The sequence below is a fragment of the Mustela putorius genome, unplaced genomic scaffold, assembly GCF_011764305.1.
Source record: "Mustela putorius furo isolate JIRA1106 unplaced genomic scaffold, ASM1176430v1.1 tig00000198_pilon_pilon_pilon, whole genome shotgun sequence".
In the NCBI taxonomy this organism is placed as follows: Eukaryota; Metazoa; Chordata; class Mammalia; order Carnivora; family Mustelidae; genus Mustela; species Mustela putorius.
The window spans coordinates 6,954,702-6,975,789 of record NW_025421311.1 but is presented as its reverse complement, the minus strand read 5'-3'; the positions used below and the strand labels follow the sequence as shown (position 1 = coordinate 6,975,789).

At 45.4% G+C, this 21,088-nt stretch overlaps 1 long non-coding RNA gene across 2 annotated transcripts in view; it reads right to left on the bottom strand.

Annotated features, from left to right (window-relative positions):
- The window catches only part of LOC106007050, a 42,253-nt gene that overhangs the window by 16,975 nt on the left and 4,190 nt on the right, over positions 1-21,088 (bottom strand). For both annotated transcript variants that reach the window (XR_006605964.1, XR_006605965.1), the window contains exons 2-3: positions 6,161-7,732; positions 4,056-4,171 (exon numbers count right to left, since the gene is read on the bottom strand). This is a non-coding gene — a long non-coding RNA (uncharacterized LOC106007050). The remainder of the gene's footprint in view (positions 1-4,055; positions 4,172-6,160; positions 7,733-21,088) is intronic.

Genomic DNA, 21,088 nt, shown 5'->3' with positions numbered 1-21,088 from the left:
GCATGACGCTAGCTTTTGTTTTTCTTGCTTACCCGTTCACTTCTCTGATTATGGTCTGTATGTCTCTGCTAGAATGCTCTGTGGGAGCAGGCATCTTGTCTCTTTGGTTCGTTGCTGTATTCTTAAAGCTTAGGACAGTATCTGGCACTTAAAAGATGCTTTAGAAACATTTGAATAAATGAATAAAATGTCTCTAGGGCCCCAATTGGCTAATTCAGTCTCTAAACTGCCAGAGTGAAATCTCTAAAATATTTATCTCACCAAGCCACCCCTCCTTCCTTGAAACACTCCAGAGGCCATACTTTGCCAAGAGAATAGAATCCAAATTGCTTAGCACAGCCCCCAAGCCCCTCCGTGATCCGGTCTCTGCGTGTCTCTGCTGTTTCCTTTTCCACTGGGTCTCCCTAACGACCTGCAAGATGCCGAACAACCGGCATGTCCAAGGCAAACATGCTGTTTCATGCCCCTGCATCTTTGCTCCGTGTCTTTGCCGTATTTGGGCCGCCCTTTCTGCCCGTGACTCTTCCTACTCCAATCCCCTTATTCACAAAGTTTTTAAGATGCAGCTCCAGTCAGAGCGCTGCTCGGATCCCCCGGCATCCTAAACTCCAGCCTTTTCTCCATGAATTATACTTGCCTCCATGACCGCTGCTGTAACGCTGCGCTACTCCTATCTGTGCTCACGTCTCTCTCCTCACTTGAACTATCCCCTCCACGAGGGCAGGCACAGTGTTATAAATCACATCATAGTGTGGTCTATACCGTGTCATTCCCAGACGTGACTGGTGGTTGGCACTCACACAAGTGTTGGCTGACTGACTCACCGAATAGCATAGATCAACTCATTTTATCATAAAAATGCAAGGAACTTGAGCATGTGCGACATCATTTGCATAGGGGTTGACAGATGCTGCTCATTAGACTGTGTTTACTGTGGCTTGGGCCCCACTGCACAACTCAGATTAACGTAGATGAATGTTTTCAAACGCTTAAGAAAAATGCGCTCGGGGAGAACATAGTCAATTTATCACCTAAAACCAGTTCTTAGATCTTCACGGGGGAAATGAATAGGCCTGACAAGAATCTGAAATACTTAAGGAAAAGTTGAATAAAGAAGACTTCATGAATGATTAATTATAAAATTTAATATCCATCGGAAAGAGTTTTACTGGCATTTAAATAAACGCCAACAAAACAAGTTGCAATGAAGCATTTGCTACAGCATTTAGAACATCATCCAGATATTCCTTCTGAATCACAATGACACAAATGTAGCAAGTGCTGCTCTGCAATAAATGTTCATGTTGGTTGAGTCACTGATTGAAGCTCCGCAGTTTCCATGCTTTTGTTTTCACCATGATAACCGCACCTGCTGCGTGCCTCCTTTCCCTGGGCTCCCTGTCCTTCAGTCTACTGCTTTCTGGTTTTGGTGGTTACGTCTGCTTTTGCTGACACCTTTTCATAAAGTCTATAGTGACCTTCGGGTGAACATATCCAATGGCCCCAGCTTACTTGAGTCTTTGGAGCATGTAATTCATCAATTCGGCGAAGAGGTATTTATCACCCAATCTGTGTTAGCATTAGACAATGTTTTGGTGAAAAAAGAAAAGCAAAAACTAAGCCAAACCAGAAAACAACAATAACAAAAGGCCAGATTTGTTTCCTGACTTCCAGTAGGAAGACAGACATTAAATCAACATCGAGTTACACTGTGATGAGAGCTATCAAAGAGAAGCACATGATGGCCTGAGGAACATGGAACCTGGTTCAAACTGGGAAATCAAGGCAGCCTCCCTGAGGAGGAGACCTGCAGGGGGAGAAGGGAGAAGAAAATCCAAAGAGAGAGAGAAAAATGATGTCTGATTGGACAACATTCGAAGACCGCGGGTCCTGTTTGGCAGGTCACTGCCCCCAAGCAGCAGAGGGAGAGAACCGTCCGATACCACAAAGACACCAAACCCTCATGGTGATAGACACGAACCAAAGAGAAAGCATTTGCGGAGCCACATTTAATGGAAGAGAAGAGAGAGACTAGCTTGCGACAGTGCCTTCATTTTGGGGCGGCTCGGACAAAAAGAAGAGAGAACCAAACTCCGTGAGCATACAGATGAGGAAGGTAAACGTCATAGTGCAGATGCTGCAGCAGAAGAAAGAGAAAGAAGTTGGCTCCCTGTCAAGGCATCGACTCTGCTACGTTCCATCCAGCACGTCAGAGAGTACGTGGGAAGCTGGTTTTCTCTCTGACGGAGAGCAGACGTTCCCTTCATCCTTGATGGTCTATATAAACTCAGGGCACATCCACGCCCTCAGGAAGGGGAAGATGAAATCATCGGCTGGGAAGTGTTTTATGGGTCTAGGATGGTGAACACTAAGCATAAAAGAGAAACTGATAGTTTTCACAGAAATGAAACTTCCTTTGTGTGGTTAGCACATGTGACTAAAACAAGAAATGCCGAGCGTGCTCCTCACCCTGTTTGGGTTTTTCTGGATCTGAGGCACTTTCATTCCTTCTACAGAAACAGGGAGAAGGTCTTTTTCTTTCTCCCTTTTTAAAGATGAAAAAAAATTTTTTTTTAAAGATAGTAGTTCTGAACCTTGTCCCCACATCAAAAGGACCTGGGGGCCCCCTGCAAACTCTAGGTGCCTTGGGACCACTGCAGAGACTCCTTCCTCAGTGGGGCTGGGTTGGGTTTATGAATCAGTAGTTTCAAAGTCTTTCCAAGTGATTCCGATGTGTTGCTAAGTTTGAGAACCACTTTAGTAACTCACCTCTGGTTTCCTTTTTCCTTTTATATATTTATTTTAGAGAGAGGGAGACAGAGACAGAGAGAGAAAGAGAACATGGAGGGGAGACAGGGAGGGCAAGAGAGAGAGAGAGAACCTCAAGCAGACTCCCCACAGAGCATGGAGCCCCATGTAGGACTCGATCCCAGGACCCTCAGATCATGACTTGAGCTGAAATCAAGAGTTGGCCACTTAACTGACTGAGCCACCCAGGCCTTCCTCCTTTTCCCTTTTAGAATAATCCCTTTTTGGGTGCCTGGGGGGTGGGGCTCAGTCGGTTAAGCATCTGCCTTCAGCTCAGGTCATGATCCCAGGGTCCCGGGATGGAGCCCCACTTCGGTCTCCCAGCTTGGTGCGGAGTCTGCTTCTCCCTCTCCCTCTACTGCTCCCCCTGCTCGTGCTCCCTCTTCCTCTCTGTCAAATAAATAAATAAATAAATTTTAAAAATAAAATAATCCCTTTTCTGAAAATTAAATGAACAATGAAAAAATAATTCTGATGACCCTATTTCTTAAAATCAAAAGAAGGCACATCCACTCGAACATCTGTGACCTTCTTGTGTTGCCCTCATCTGTCAGCACTGTCGGTGGTGGGGAGCGGCAGGACCGCAGGCCCCGAAAGGCAGTCTGGCTTGGGCTGAAGGATTTCAGCGGGGTTTCCCAGATACTGTCACTCGCCACCACTTCCACATGACTCCACGTGTCTACAACACAGTCCCGATCTAAGTCTTCTCTCCTTTCGACAGACCACAAGTTCCAACGAGGCCGTCTGAAAATAGGACCCCTGGAATCATCCACGCCTCCCCCAGCAGCCACAACAGCTCCGTTTCCTCTAGCAGATGCCAGTAAAGACACACAACCTTCCTCTAAAACCCTTGGGGCCAGAAGTGGTTTGGAATTCAGAAAGTCTCAGACTTCGGAGAGGTACGTTCTATATTCCATAATTTGGGGGCCCTCCCTTGGTGAGCTTGGAGGAACACCCTGTAAACAAGTATTTTCATGTTTGCGCAGGAAACACCTGGGAGGGGGGCTCAGAAAGACCACAAGACGCCTCCCATCTGTGCAGGTCAGGCTTTGCCACCAGAGGACATCACTAGAAACTTTATGAATAAAGCCTTTCTGAGTTCGGAGCTCTGCAAGTTGGAAGCTGCAGAAAGAGGAATGGAAGAGGGGGTTGGGGAGTGGCAGGGAAGCAGCGATATTTAAAACTTGGGCACAACTGATCTTGCCCTGACTAGTTCTTCCCATCGCTCATAGCAGAGACGTACTCACATGAAGGTACATGGATTTCCACTGTTGGTTGCGTTCTGAGTGTTGACACTTTCCATTTGGTCAGCAATGGAAACCCCAGAGAACCCTAGAGTTTTGGGGGTGGGAAGAGAGTAAGGCTAAAATAGATGAAACAAGAAGACGGTTAGATGTTACCACTGAACCCTGGTGACTCAAGCCCAGAACATAACTAGCTGACTGAAACCTCGGGGTGGGGGCTGTCTTTTGCCTGTGGTCATCTTAGTAACTGTCCCTTCTTCGCCACCAGGTACCTTACCCCTTCGGATGGTAAGTCAGATCATTTTCATAGTGGTACCAGGCACATTTCTGTTGTATTTACCTTCTTCCTATCTGTCAGGACACCAGGCTCAGGGTTCCCGGGCAAAGGGGAGCAGGTTGTAGAGGCCGAGCTCTTATACACGCCCCATGTGTGGTCTCTGCTCTTATAAGGTGGCAAAGCCCTAGGGAATTCTGAGTTATGTGTATTTATTTCCTATTTTATTGGCTCCTTTGTGAGAGATTTTCTCTGGGAGTACTCCTCAGAACATGTGGTATCGCTGGTGGGTGGTTTAAAAAAAAAAATCGTATTGTTTTCTTAACAGCTGATAGTAGAATTCCTTTTGGGAATAAATGGTCTTCAATAAAGAAAGCTCCTTGGAGCGCTGGAGTATGAAAAAAAATAGGTGTACAGCAAGATTCAGAAGTCTGGGCAGGACAAATGGAGAGCAGGATCACTTTGTGTCTAAAAAACAGCTGGTGGTAGTGGGAAGGAGGGAACAGAAAGCAAAGAGAATGTCTGAGCAACATGGAAATCAGCCAAAAGACTCATAGAACAGGGGGACTATGACTCAATTCTAACGGCCTATGGGTCAGCAAGGCAACCCCATCTATTTCTTAATTTCTCTGAACTTTCTGCAAACTCTGCTACACGAAGCCTTTTGTGTGAAAATTTGTAGTTGTGTGTAAAACTAAGGAAGGTACCTCAAGAACCCAAGTGGCAAAAAAGAAAAAGCTGCCAGAAGCAAAGAGAACAAAAGGGCAGCGGGATGAAGAGGTGGTCATGAGAAACAGCCCCCGGGACCCACAGAAATCGTGGAGAGGGCACGCAGCTCCCAACGCTGAAGTGTGTGGAGACCACAAGCAGTCTTGCCTAGATTTCAGGAGTCAGGATGGCCGGGATGTCATCTAGTTTAAACAGCAAATGCTGGACAAAGGTCACGGAGGACATCAAACAATGACCTATGCTACACTGGCTTCACACAACGCGACAGTCCTGTGCATGATGGAGAGCGTCCTGGAGAGGAAATTAGTTCTGAGTTTTAATTCTCTGTTTTTTTTTGTTTTTATTTTCCAACTTTCAGTAGCTTTTTTTCCTCTAGAATCTAGGTACAATGAACCCTAGCAGGATAGTCTTCCAATACAATTTTACTTTCCCACTTTGGGTTCTTTTTAAAAAATTTATTTATTTTTCTCCACTTTGGGTTCTTTGGACGACTTCAGTATTTGTAGATGTGAGAATGTATGTTTCCCATATAAGTGGGAAACTAAAATTTGAGGTCATACCAACGTATGCACTTGAGATGGAAGTAACCCCATAAAATTTGATATGCAACACATGGAACTTCAGTAGTGCAGATTTTGGCCGTCTGATAACAAGCTTATCTATAAACAAAGATAATCTTTGCTTCTCTGTCCAAATTTACGAAGTGTTGCCGCCATAGAACTTTTTACCATGTCCTTAAAAAACAGATGATTCATCCTTTCAGACAATGTGAAAAAAAATAACAAAAACCAACAAAAAAATTTCCACCCCACAAAGAAATATTAATCCAGAATTATCAAATTTTGAAGTCTCATCGGATGAACAACAGGAACAGATTATGGACAACTCTTATTTTTTTCCCTCAGTAGCACTATAGCAATTCATAGCGTTGGCCAAAAGAAGATGCAGTTTTCTCATTAAAATTTGTTCTCATGGGTCTCAAAATTCTGTGACAGATTTTTGATGAAGTTGTTTCCATCAAAAAGTACTGATTTTAAAAACTAATAAGCTGAAACTGCCACGTACACACACACACCCCAAATGGTCCACAAAACATTTTCCTTACCTTCCGATGGTTTTACGAGGCACTATCATGAACCACTCTTTTATTATTAAACTTAAATGGCCAGTTCTGGGACGTTCTTCCACCACTGATTACGACGGCAGTGGTGGTATCAGGGACAATATCCATTTGGCCGTCTGAGCTTACAGACTTGGTGACCCTGCTAGCTCCAGCTGCCTTCTTGTCCACTGCTTTGATGACGCCCACAGCAGCCATCTGTGTTATGTCACGAAGAGCAAAATGAGGCAGAGGATAGTCAGAGAGGCTCTCAACATGCATGGGCTTGCCAGGAACCCTATCAACAACGGCAGCAACGCCAGATTTCAAGAACTCGTGGCCATCTTCCAGCTCCTTCCCAGAATGACAATTCATCTTCTCTTCCAGCTCAACAAACCCGTGAGCAACAGGAGCTTAGAGGACAATCCAGCAAGGTGCACAGCCAGCATTAATTTGGCCTCCATGGTTCGAGATGATCCCTTGAGCTGTAAAGCCCGCTGCTTCCAATGGTGGGTCGTTTTTGCCGTCACCAGCTGCAGTGCCACGACAAATCTGGGACAGACATGTTCTTGACATTAAGGCCCCCCTTGTCTCCAGGAAGGGCTTCATTCAACGAGCATTTCAACAGAGTTTACTTTAGCTGTGCTGTTGACTAGAACAGCGGGACCATTAAGGTGCCGTCTGGGAGCACCCGTCTCTGCAGGGACAGTACCAATACCACGACTTTGCAGATGTCCCAGAGGAGCAGATGCCAGGGCTTGTCCGCTGGTGGCAGGACGCAGTCTAGAACTTCCGGAAGCGTGGCTCCACTGGCATTGCCGTCTTTACAGATGACTGGCCAGCCCTCGAATCAGAGCACGTTTGCACTTGACCCCAGTATGTGGTCTCCATTCAACATAGAGTCTGGACACAAATGGACACAAATGCTACTGTGTTGGGTTTGTAGCCAAGTCCTTAATGCAGGTGCTGACTTCTTCCTGATTTCCTTGTCCCTCTTTAGGCTGGAGCGTGGCTCTGTGGAATCCACTCCGTGACCACCAACGATGAGTCATCTGACAGCCAGTGTGTAGGCCAGAAGGGCACGCTCCCAGATCTGCCCACTCTCGGAGATGTCTGTTTCAGAGTCAGCATCACCAGCAGCAACGATCAAGAAGTCCCGTCGGTGGAAGGTGCGTCTGTGAAGTCAGTGTCCCGGGGCACCGTGATGGTCGTGTACCACTTGCTGGTCTGGAATTTCTACAGGGGTGTATCAATGGTGATACCATCTTCACATTCCACTTTCGGGGTATCCGAGACCCAGACATACTTCAAGGAGTCCCTTCCCACCTCAGCAGCTTCCTGCTCCAATTTTCCTGTGGTTTTTTTGTTGATCCCACCACTTTGGAGATCGAGTGCTGGTAGGCCTGTCCTAGTCCATGTGTCTAGAGACAATGATATTAACGCGAATCTTTTCCTTTTCCCTTTTGGCTTAGATTTAGGGATGGTTTTCATATCTGTGTTCTGGTGGCAAATCCGTTGTGAAAAAAATGGGTTTGACTCTGGGAAGACACTCATTCCTCTGAGCTGTAGGTTTCTCATCTGTCAGGAGAGAGAAGAAATGCATTATTGGTTCTGTTCCCCGTAAAATGGCTCGGACGGTCAATGGGGCGCCCTGGGAAGGAGTGCGGAGCTAGTAATCAGATACCTGCACGAGATGTACCTCGGTGGGCACCCTGCCTCTGCCACTCACCGGCTGCGTGCTGTTCAGTTAGCTACGTACATTCCCAAGTCTCAGTTTCTGCCTCGATGCACTCGTCTTCCCAACTATGCCTCAGGTGACTTTGAGGGGGTTAAATATTTTAATCTAGTAGAGATGGTTGATAAATATTACATCTGCCTCTTTCAGATTTAAATTATATTTTTTGGCTTAATTTCCTTCTCCATAACCTTGCAAGAAAGAAATTTCTAGTTCTGTTTTAGAGAGCAGTTCAGTTTCGTGCCAACTCACCGCTGTGGAGCAGACAAATAAATAACGTGACGTACATTAATTTAAGTTGGTATTTCATCAGTTATTTGGAATTTAACAGTGATATTCCATTCTATATACTGCTATCATTACTGACTTTAATGTACTCAGTATTAACCAAGAAAGCTCTATTTAGAGAACGGTAGCCAGAGAGAGGATATATTTTGCCTACAGACCATTTCATTATTATACAATTTCTACACCTAATATAGATAATGTTTCCTCAACATCATATAATATAGATAATGTTTCCTCAACATCAATTCTAAATCCCAGGTCAATTTATTTTAATAACCCTGGAAAATATAGTAGTAGTGGAAGTCCTGCTCCCATTGTGTGTGTGTGTGTGTGTGTGTGTGTATCTTGGAGTAATTGGAAGTTTTAGCCGTCAGTAGCTTCACTCCTATCACCACTAAACCAGGGGCAGCTCCACTTAGACTTCTAGTAAAAGGGTGGCCCACAAAGAAGGAAGGTATGAAGTCCTCAATTCTTCTATGAAAATGAAGTCCTATTCTTTGTCTGCATCATTGTCCAACATTTCTCACTAAATAGACAGCTGTCATCCAGATACCTTGGGTAGAACTTCTCCCTAAGGACCGATTCTCCAGTCTCATAGGAGAGTACCAAGAGAGAAGGGACAGGTCTTCCTGTTCCCTTTCCGCTTATACTTCTGGGTCCTTGGGCCTTCGACTTTAGTGAAGTTTGACGATATCCCCAATCCATATCAATTCAGTGTTCTGAAGACTCATCCAACTCTGCAATCTGTATTTCTCCGTTCACTCCACTCACGCTGATCCGGGAATCATCAGCTCACACGGTTGTTCAGTTTTCACAGGGCCGGGGTATCTCAGAGGGGTGTGGAGGAGAGCTGAGACTAGAACAAAGGTGGCGCTGCTATGTCAGGAAAGAACAAAGGGGCTGGTGATGAGGACCGAGAGACATGTGTTGACCAAATTTTGGATGAGGTGGGGTGCGTGGGTGGCTCAGTCCATTAATCGTCCGACTCTTGATTTAGGCTCAGGTCATGATCTCGGGGTTGTGAGATCCAGGCCCACAGTGGACTCTGTGCTGAGCTTAAGAGTCTCTCTCTCTCCCTCTGCCCCACAACTCCCACCCCGACTCATGCACATGTAGTCTTTCTTTCTTTCCTTAAAAAAAATTTTTTTGGATGAGCTGATGCTCTGACATAAAGCGGGCGGCCAGAATCTTGTTAATGTAACCGGGACTCAGAAGTCACACAGTTGGAATGAATGGTCAAACCCAGCAGAGTGCCAAGTGTAACAGAAACACATGCGCGTTCCTCTACTTGCCCAAGAACCAGCAGAGGGCTGAGCGAAACAGAGACAAGGACCAGTCTCCAGGGAACGAAGCCCTACACTCCGCCCTCTCTTCTTCCCTCTTTCCCCTAAAGTGACAGTACGTCTTTAACATTTTTCTTTTTTTTTAAGAGTGGATTTCGAAAGAGCAATAAACTCGATCAACATTTTTCTATCTAGACGTAGGAACCACGTGGCGGCCGACTGGCTGTCATCCGTGTGAAAGATCACCTTTCTGATTTTGTAGGTGACTTCAAATTCACTGATATAATAGTATTAATAGATACTATTATTATGTTATTACAGATAACAGCTGGCCATTTATTATGTAGTTACAGGTGTTTTACATGTACAGTAGATGGGTGGCTCTTGGTTCACAGACTCAGTTACTCTAGAGAAACGAGAATTTTTTAACTCAACTCAATTCTACACTCAATCCTCCTCCTTTCAGGTGAAGAGTAACAAGCTCAGGTAATTTTTAATTTCACCCTCTTTCTGGGGGGCTGAGAAAAAGGCCCTGGAGGGATTTACATGTGCCTTGGCCAGGAAATCAGGGGAGCGGGAGCCTTCTGGGCCTCCGCTGCCTGCTCACCTTGGCTTACCCTGAGACAGCATCTGGCCTGCATCATGACCCCGGATGGGGTCACACACATCAATCTGTGGCTACATCACTTAAAAGCCGGGAAACTTTAAGAGGTGACGGGCCACTGTGCTGAGACTCTGTAAGAAACCATTTCCTCTTCGGGGTCCTGCCACCTCCCCCGGGGGTACTGCCTAGAAAGAAGGGCACTTACTTGGCTCCTGGACTCGTCATTCTCTCAGTTCTCAGTGCTTCCTCCCTCAAACCACAGGATATCCTATTCTAGGAAGGGACTGGAAGAAGTGATGTCCCTTTGACCCCTGCTTCTCCCACACATTCTGTCTTCAAGTCATCTCCAAAACCCTAAGTGCCAACCCCCCACCCCCAGACAAGAGACAAAAAGTGTCCATTGGTTATTTCCACTTTCTGACCAGCTGCAGCCCTTCCCGAGGCAATGAGCTCAGAGTTACCCACAGCCTTGGAAAAGGGGAAACAGCCAGAGAAAAATGTGCCAACGTGGCCCTATCCCCACACCCACAACAAATTCTTTATTCTTGTAGCAGCAAAATTAAAAACAACGACGACAAGAACGGGGTAGGGTCTTAGATATTCGCATGAGAGGGTCCTGCCAAATTGGAGATTCTATAATTCTACTGCTCTCAGGCAAGGCCTGTTGGTTTGTGCTGCCAGAAAGGAGAGGAGAAGCCATGGGTAGCACTTGAGGCAGACAGCAATGGTGTGGGGCAGGGTGCTGTCAGGCAAAGGGCTCTAGATACAAGAGTCCTTGGCAAGAGTCTTTTTTTTTTTTTAATTTTTTATTTTTTATAAACATATATTTTTATCCCCAGGGGTACAGGTCTGTGAATCACCAGGTTTACACACTTCACAGCACTCACCAAAGCACATACCCTCCCCAATGTCCATAATCCCACACCTTTCTCCCAAACCCCCTCCCCCCAGCAACCCTCAGTTTGTTTTGTGAGATTAAGAGTCACTTATGGTTTGTCTCCCTCCCAATCCCATCTTGTTTCATTGATTCTTCTCCTACCCACTTAAGCCCCCATGTTGCATCACCACTTCCTCATATCAGGGAGATCATATGATAGTTGTCTTTCTCTGCTTGACTTATTTCGCTAAGCATGATACGCTCTACTTCCATCCACGCCGTCGCAAATGGCAAGATTTCATTTCTTTTGATGGCTGCATAGTATTCCATTGTGTATATATACCACATCTTCTTGATCCATTCATCTGTTGATGGACATCTAGGTTCTTTCCATAGTTTGGCTATTGTGGACATTGCTGCTATAAACATTCAGGTGCACGTGCCCCTTTGGATCACTACGTTTGTATCTTTAGGGTAAATACCCAGTAGTGCAATTGCTGGGTCATAGGGCAGTTCTATTTTCAACATTTTGAGGAACCTCCATGCTGTTTTCCAGAGTGGCTGCACCAGCTTGCATTCCCACCAACAGTGTAGGAGGGTTCCCCTTTCTCCGCATCCTCGCCAGCATCTGTCATTTCCTGACTTGTTGATTTTAGCCATTCTGACTGGTGTGAGGTGATATCTCATTGTGGTTTTGATTTGTATTTCCCTGATGCCGAGTGATATGGAGCACTTTTTCCTTGGCAAGAGTCTTAAGAAATACTGGTCACCCAAACCAAAAATTTCTCTGATGCCTTGGTGTGGACTCTGCCTCCTCTCTAGAATCCTCTAGCCGTGACAGGGAGGCCCAGCCACTCTTCCATTCCAGTTTCTCCCCGAACTGTCGCTTGACTGGGTGTCTCTCTCCATCCATGGTCCTGCCCTGGGCTCAGGATGGTGAGGCAACATGGCGGCCTTGGAAATTTGACGGAAGCCCATTATGGATGAACATTCGCCGATGCAGGTTGATCAGAGCCCGGCGATCAGGTTTCACATATCATAAGCCTCCGGCGACTTACAGCCACGCTGAAGAGATGGGACGTGTGCACCATGCTGGCACGGCATGTCCCAGATGCCCTTGGTGCCACGGTGCCAGGAGTTTGGAGAAGGGGAAGAGCATGAGTCAAAAAGGCATGCACTTGTGACACTTTGCATCACAGCTGCCTCATGGAGCCCCACCTAAAAATAGTGCGTGCTCCACCTGGAGAAGTTCTGACCCGAGTGGCTATGCTCGAGTTCAAGAAAGATGGGTTATTCTTAGACCGTTAGTGGGAACGGGAACAAAGTCTCAACGCTCACAGCATCCACAATTAAGACTAATAATATCCGTCTCCCAGACATGTCCTCGAAGGTTAAATGGGTCCACACCGATGAGACCAGGTGGAGGAAAGAATGCTGAGTGCCATCCTGACGTTTACTGGTATAGTTCTCCATTGTCATATATTCAAGACTGGTAGCAGGTGCATGTTGGTCTGTTAAATCCAGAGGGAGGTCCTTCCCTCTGCACTGAGCACCCTGGTGTTTAAATCACATTCTGGAATACCAAGGCACCCCTTTCTAAATTGCTATTTAAGACGAATGCCCTACCTTTTGAGATTTTACGTTTTAGAAACAGATTCAATCAGAGAAGTACTTGGATGTTGTAAATTCCTACACATCAACTCATCTAGTTTTAAGTTAATCATAATATTTAGGCGTCTTTGCAGAAATTTCTCATATTCTGAAAACAAGGCAATGATTATTTACTTCCTGGTATTATAATGTGTTTTGGGGGAACTCTCTAGGACTTGCACAAAAGGAATAAATGCTGGTTTCATGGAACTCTGTTGTCGGAATAATGAATGCTTTAAAAATTACACTGAGTCAAAGCCTGTTCAATTCTCTCCCTCAGGCAGTGGAAAGTGAGCCCTAGTGAATCTTAGAAGGGAAGAAACTTCCTTTGCCCACTTCCTGTACATTCTGCAGAGCTGGGCTTCCAGCCAGTGTGAGCAGAAAATGACTAGGCTGTTAAAAGGTTAACAGTCAACATGGTCTTCTCAGCATCTCTCAAAGACACTTAGAAAACTAGTCGCAGGGAACAGGGTAGAAGCCAGAGAACCCCCCAGAGAGCACGCTTGAGCTGATGACTCCACATGATTACATATTCAAATTGGCTTGAATTCCCCAGGGCCCAGGGGGATGTCAGCGGAGGGAGAAAAGCAGTGGGCCAGGTAGGGGTAGAGCCCAGGAGGAAGCTGGTCTGGCATTAAAAATGTGCTGCAGATATTTCCCTGCGGTGAAAAAGTCCCACAAACATGACGATTTAGACAACCAGGAAAGAGCCATGTCTCTAAAAAACAAGGTTGAATTTCCAAGTGACATAGGATCATCTCTTTTGACACATTCAGAATTCTGTCTTACCTTAGCAAGGATTTCTTTTTCTGGACTCTTTCAGGAATAGCTTTTCAAGAGTCTCTGTGGGGTTAACACATACCTACCCTGCCCTCTAGACTAAAAAAGCCCAGGAATTAAGAGCCAATGTCCGTGACATTTTGGTTAATGGGAGATGGTGCTGGGGGGAACTTTTGAGTGTCAGTAGCCACATGTATAACCTATGGTTGTCTACACTAATGTGGTTTCAGAAGATTCAGGGTTGTGTCGGAGAGGGGGGCGCAGAGGCAGGGGAATTTGGAAAACATAGAAAAACATAGAAAACATAGAAGATTGTTTAGTAGCCTCGTATATTTGTGACCTTTCAACGGCAAAACAGAAAAAAGGCCTTTGCAGAATCACACGTTTCAAATGAAAGAAACAGAATAAGGAGATATGCACAAATCGGTAATAGAAAAATAGACAAAAATACTTTGTACGGTTGAAAATCTTTATCAAGTTTGCTATTTCACTCAGGAATAGATCCTTCCTAGACACGGGGGGGTTAGTCACGAGAGGAGCAAACTGCATGAGGAAGAGGTGGGTAAAATAGTGATGAAATTGAGCAGAGACATGGAAGTGGGGGGTCCGGACTCAGCACGGCGCTATCTAGAAGGTATGACAATAGGCCATAGCTGATGCGCTGTGCGGGAGACAGTGTCGGGAGGACCCAGCAGGAGGGTGATGAGGTGTGACCATAGACAATTTCAGGCAAGCAGCATTCAAAGGTCTGAGCACCACTGCCCTAGAGAAATATGGAATTTCACATTTTCTGGTAGTTAGATTTAAAAAAAGTAAAAAGAAACAGGTCAAATACATCCCAATGATATATTTTATTGACCCTGGTTCATCTGACATACTATCCCATCAACACACGGCACTAGCTAAAAGTTCGTGACTCTGAATCACCCAGAAATTAGTCAGGCTTTCGGCACCAGGGAAGCCCGTCAGACCCGAGGAAGACTAGCCTCGTAACGATGGACGGAAATGGATATGTTAGCTGAAAATTCACAGAGGAGCATACATCCATTAGGAAATTCATTAAAAAAATTCTACCTTCTCTGTAATAAAAGCTATACAAATTAGAATATCCGTGAGATACTATTTCTTACCTGTTAAAATTGCGAAAGGCTTTAACAGTCGCAGTTTTTTTAGGTGGGCTAAAACTCTTATGCTTCTACTCGCGATGTAAACTGTTATAGCTCTTTGGGAGAACAGCTTTACGTTCCCTGTCCAGAGCTTTGAATTTTTTTTTTTTGAACTTCTAAGACTTTACAACAAAAAATAGTAAAAACAATCACTTATTGAGTGTTCCTTATATCACAAATAATATGCCTGGCACTTTGTGTATTTTGTGTCTTTTAATTTCCACAACAACCGTAGGATGGAGCTACTATTATCCAGTTTGAACCCTATAAAAATAAACCAAAGTATGGAAAAATTTTACGTGTCAATATGTTATTATAGGGTTGTTAAAAGAGGCAAAAAATAGAGGCCCTCTAATCCGTGCCCCAACCCCGTCCCCCAAACACCTGAGAATAAGCCTTAATGTCTCAAAATTGAATGGGTAGCTAAGTGAAACTACGCGAAAGAATTGATATATTCACCCAAGTATTCCTAAGGAAAGAATATGTAATGGTGTAGAAAGATGCATGTCTTAGTCTGCCATTGCTCAATGACGCCGCATAACAAACAGGCACTAAATCCGGGCGCAGAGCAACAACACACATCTAGTTCTCATGCACACGTCTGCAGGAGAGCTGGGGTGGGGCTCTGCTTTGGGGCTCAGAAAAGCTGGTTTTGATTTCAGGCTCATGTATGAGACACTGTATTCATTTTGGAGCCCAAGGCTGAAGGGGGACCTGTTACCCAGGGCAAGTTCCTCTCCTGGCAGACTCCCGGGGCAGAAGACAGCAAGAGGGTCAGAGCATATATGCAGCACACTTTAAGTGTCTACTTGCCTCAAGGCTGATGACTTTTCATTGGCCACCATAAGTCATAGGGCCAAGTTCAAAGTCAAGGGGTGAGGAAGGAAGTACGCTTCCTGCCATGAGAGTATGGCGAGAATGTGGGTACATCATTCTACTGCTAGGGAATAAAGAACTGGCGCCAGTCATTCGGTCTACCACAGTCTGGTCTCCATCCATTCGGTCTACCACAGTCTGGTCTCCATCACTGTTATTCACATCCTTCCCGCAGATATTCGTTCCCAACCCAACATCCCCCAAATCTTGTTCTATGATGCCATCGGGCTAGAAAGATAGCATTGCTCTATTTACGTCAACTCCAGATGTGATTCCTCTCGGTCTGGAGACCTTTGAACCAAAAAGACAAGTTATCTGTCCCCTCCCACACACGACCCAGAAAAGTGGAACAGGGACAAGATGACCACAATGAACACCCCCACTCTAACAGGGGAAGAGGGAGAAGCCTATAGCAGTCATGAGTTTATAGGATGGTGAAATCCTGGTAGGCAAATGCTGCCAGGTTCCTCGACCTTGGGGGTAGGGAATGTTCTTGGACTAGACCCCATTACTGCTCCCCGGGAACTGCTCCCAGACCCATCTCACTTCTCCCCAGACCCTTGTTTCCACTCTTCAGGAAGTCTTTCTTTGCCAAAATACCCTCCCTGGCCACGTCTGAACGTGGCAGTGGAGCATATGTCCAGTTCAGTGGCTGGGCAGGCTTCTCAGCTTGCTTCCTGTCTAAAGGGAGTTTGGGGTCAGGGAGGAACCCAGAGGTATCTGTATATCTCAAAGAGTCACGATCACTTTTAATTCAACTGACAGCATTTTTCTCAATACAGTGTAATTTTTCCTCCCTGTAAATCCTAGGCTTTCTGGGCTGTGGCTGTTCATTCTCAGTTTTATTTACAAACCAACCATGTTTTGTCTGACCTCATCTCTTACATCTTATCATATGTTTTTAAATTTGCAGTGAGTCACTCACCACGTCCACACTGTGCCTGGAGACTTGCGGACTCATCATTCCAACTTTATCACGGCCATTGTCTGTCTCTCACTCTGGGGCAGTAACAGTTAAAAAAAAAAAAAGTGCCATTGCTATTTAACATGGATCAACATTTTTCCAAGCTCCAATAACAATTTCCTGGTTGGCTTCTCCCCAGTCCCAAAGCCAGTGATACATATTTGGGGATTGGTTACAGCAGCACCCCACCTCCACTAATAATTTCTGTCTTACTCAGCTATTGCCATGTAACGAACCATTGCAAACTCTCAGCGGCCTGCAGCAGTAAACACTGGTTTCTCACTGTGTGCACTGGATAGGGCCCGGCTCGCTCCCGGCATTGAGTAGGGAGTCCGCTCCGCCGGTGGTCCTTCTCCGGTGCTGGCCGTGTGAGCGCTTCTCCTCAAGGACAACCGCATTTCAAGAGAATGCGTCCACCCACCACAGCACATTCCAAGCCTCTGCTTGGGCCAGGAGGTCTTCATGGCATCTTTATTCTGTATTTTGGAGGCTTTGACAGCTTCCGTCTTGTTGACCTTGGACGGACTGCTCTTCCAAGGTTAGCTGATTCCTAGAGATAGCACCTTTCCTAGAGATGCAAGCCAATTCACAGGCCTTAACCCCTACCATCTCCTTTATCAAGCTCTAAGGCGGACATCCCCTTGGCCCAATGGCCCTGTGGCCAGGGACCAAACAACTAAGGGGCCGCCCCAAGGCCACAGAGCGCACTGAATTATTCAAACTCACCAACCCTGCATATCCATCTTTGCTCATTCCTCCCCACAGAAACCACCACAGAGCTGTTGCTCACATTTTCCCATCAGGCCTTTCGCCTCCTGACTGAGCCCGGGGCTTCCCTGTGTGGCCAGTGGTACGGCATTCCCCCTTCTCTCAAGATCTGTGGCCAGAACAAACTTTCTTGCCAGCGATGGTTGTTTCCTTATCTGTGGGCCTTGCCATACCCAATGATAAAACCTATATTGACCACAATATTGTTTTGATCGACCTAAGTCACTTGGCCAAGTTCAAAGTCAAGGCATGGAGGGTAAGTACTCTCTGTGTCCCAGCTTGACAAGAGCGAATGCATATTTCTGTTAGAAGGGGGTGAGGGACTGGACCCTTCACCAGAGCGGCAACAGTGCGGATGTGCAATTCCATTAGGGGGGAGTGAGGAATTGTGAACAATGATTCAATCCGCCTAGCCTATATGTATTTATGTACATAAACGTAGATAAGAACTTGAGATACGCAACATGGTTTCAGATATGTAAAACAGAAACTATGCAGAGAAAGAAGACTTGAAGGAAAAGCAGTAAAATGTTAATAGGGTATATCTTTGGGTGCTAGGGCTGTGGATGATTAATATTATTCTTCTTTCTTCTGTTTTACAAATTGTCTCTCATGAGAATACATTCACTTTAAAATTAAAGATGTTCTATATTAACTAGAAGCTTCTAACGGAGTCTTCTAAGTATTAAACTAAAATTGCTTGAATATCTTCTGCTTAAGATCATGAACAGCAGAGGCAAAGGGAGGTTGCTACCAATTCTACCTGTGAGGACAGAAACAATCCAGGGGGCGCCTGGGTGGCTCAGTGGGTTAAAGCCTCTGCCTTCAGCCCAGGTCATGATCTCAGGGTCCTGGGATGGAGCCCTGCATCGGGCTCTCTGCTCGGCAGGGAGCCTGCTTCCTCCCTCTCTCTCTGCCTGCCTCTCTGCCTACTTGTGATCTGTCTGTCAAATAAATAAATAAAAATCTTTAAAAGAAAAAAAAAAAAAAAAAAGGAACACTCCAGAACAGGGACTCAAGCGGGGTCTGACATGTGCTGTCCTCTTTTTCTGTCCTATCTAAGCCGCAGGGCACAGATCCCCAGCACGGGCACCTGTTAGAAATACATACTTCCAGATTCTCCCGAGACCTACGGGATCAGATCTGCATTTCAAGGGCGTTCTCCCGATGGTTTGCAAGCACATGGCACTTTGAGATGCACCAACCTGTTTCACACCGCTTATAACAACATTATTTAAAGTCAACACATTTTTACTGCACGACTCAAAATGGTTAATGGGGATTATTATTATACAATGAAAAATGTGCAGGTAGTGGGATAGGGAGGCTAATAGACTGGCTGGCCCAAAGACCAAGTACCCATAATTTTCACACCATAAAGATGAATTATTCAATCTATAATATTTACTGCTTGCCAGTCTGCTGTGGGCCCCTGTTGCAGGCAGAATAGATTCTCCTCCCCATACTGTAACACAGAACTGTAATTCTGAGAGCTGTCAGTGAGATGTTAATGGGTGGCCCGCTGGATTCGTTCCCTACAGCTATTGTGATAAATCCCGCAAACGTGGTGCCTTATTGCAACACAAATTTTCTTTGCTTACAGTGCTGGTGGAAAGCCTGAAATGGGCCCACCTAGGCTAAAATAGAGGTTTTGGCCAGGCTGTGTTCCCCTAGAGGTTCTGGGGAAGGCTCTCTTTCCTTCCCCTTTCCAGCTTCTATAGGCTGCCCGCGTTCCTTTGTCTCCTTCATCTTCAAGTTTGGCAATGGCCTGTAGTGTTTCTTATACTGCATCACTCTTAAAACATTTTTCTCTGGGGGTACCTGGGTGGCTCCGTCGGTGAAGTGTCTGCCTTCAGCGCAGGTCATGATCCTGGGGTTTGAGATCGAGCTCTGTGTCGGGCTCCCTGCTCAGCAGGAAGCCTGCTTCTCCCTCTCCCTCTGCTGCTGCCCCTGCTTGAGTTCCCCGCCCCCTTCCCATCAAATAAATAAATACAATATTTAAAATAATTTTTTTCTTTGAATTCGGATATAGTTGACATACCCTGATATGTTAATTTCAGGGAAATGACATAGTGATTTAGCATCTGTGTTAGGCTGTGCTCACCACAGTGTAGCTACCCACCTGTCACCGTACAACACTAGTACGATGTCGCTGTCTATATTCCCTACGCTGTGCCTTTTATTCCCATGACTCACTCGTTCTGTATCTGGAAGCCTGTAACCTCCACTCCCCTGCACTCGTTTGACCATTGACCACCCCCCCCTGCCCTCCAGCTGCCGGCAACCAGCACTTTGTTCTCTGTATTTATAGCTCTGGTTCTGCTTCTTGTTTATTCATTTGTTTTTCAAATTCCACACGGAAGTGAAATCATATGGTATTTGTCTTTCTCAGTCTGACTTAATTCACTTAGCATTATATCCTCTAGGTCCGGCCATGCTGTCACAGCCAGCAGGACCTCATCCTGTTTTATGATGGAGTGACATTCCGTTGTGTGTGTGTATAGATAGATCGAATGATCTCAATCTTCTTTATTCATTCATCTCTCGATGGACACTAAACGTTGCTTCCGTTTGGCTACTGTAAATAATACTGCAGTGAACATAGAGGTGCACCATATTATTTCAATTTAATGTTTTTGTTTTCTTTAGGTAAATGCCCAGTAGTGGAATTATTGGATTACATGGTATTTCTGTTTTTAATTTTTTAAAAAAGATTCAGATATTATTATTATTATTATTATTATTGAGAGAAAGAGAGTGTGAACATGGGGGAAAAGGGGTGGAGGGAGAGGGAGAGAGTCTCAGTACACTCCCCACTGAGCACAGGGCCCAGTGCAGGGCTTGATCTCATGACCCTGAGATCATGACCTGAACTGAAGTCAAGAGTCAGCCTAACTGTCCGAGCCACCCAGGTGCCCCTCTGTTTTTAATTTTTTGAGGAACCTGCTTTCCAGTGGCTACACCAATTTACATTCCCACCAACAGGACACGAGGGTTCCTTCTGTATCACTCTTAAAATGACCCTTTTCTGCCGTCCAATTCCACTTTTTAATAAAAAGACCTTTTTGATTACATCGATCCTTCCTACGCCATCCAGGATAACCTCGGTATTTTGAGGTCAGTTGATTAGCAACCTTACTTGCATCTGCTATCTTAATTCCCTTTACGGTGTAAGTTTCCATGGATTAGGACATGGGCATCTTTGGGAGGCCATTACTCCGCCTGCCACACCCATGACATAGAGGTTTAATGGTCACATACATGTGCAAACAATACTCCTTCTCAGAGCTCCGTGGTGTCCAGCAGCGTAGCAGAGACCATGAGGAATCCTGAAGTAAGGAAGCCTTCTTGACTCACACGTCGTGAGGCTGAGCTGGTGAAATGAAGGGAAATTTCAGGGAAAATGAAAGAACCGGTTTCTGCCCTAAAGGAGTTGAAGAAAGCTTTTTACTTTTTAATCATCTATTGCAAATTAATCCTGAATTCATTAGTGCTGAGGGAATGCAGGGCAGAAGAGTGAGTGAGAACATCTGTAGAAACCAGAAGGCCTAATTACCAGGCCTCTATTCCATTACGAGGCCACCGCCGAGTCCCGTGGTGGCTGTGGGCGGCTACGCTTATTTCCATTTTTACCAGTGACATATTGTGGCATTATGAATAATTTAAAAAATCTGTCCAGGTCACTTTCTTAATCTCTGTGACTGTTTCTTATATGTAAAGTTGCATGAACAGTATCCCTTTCATCCACTACCACTGGAGCTTTTAATTAATGTTAAAATGCTCCCTAGCATCTATATGCAGAAGGAGTTATTGAATTTCAGGGCCAAATATTATGATGGTAATGAGGACAACTCGCCAGTATTTCATTATGTGTGCAACTTTTTTCATTCATGCACTGTATAAATCATCGGTGGCTGCTTACAGTATCTTCTCTATAGCCAGA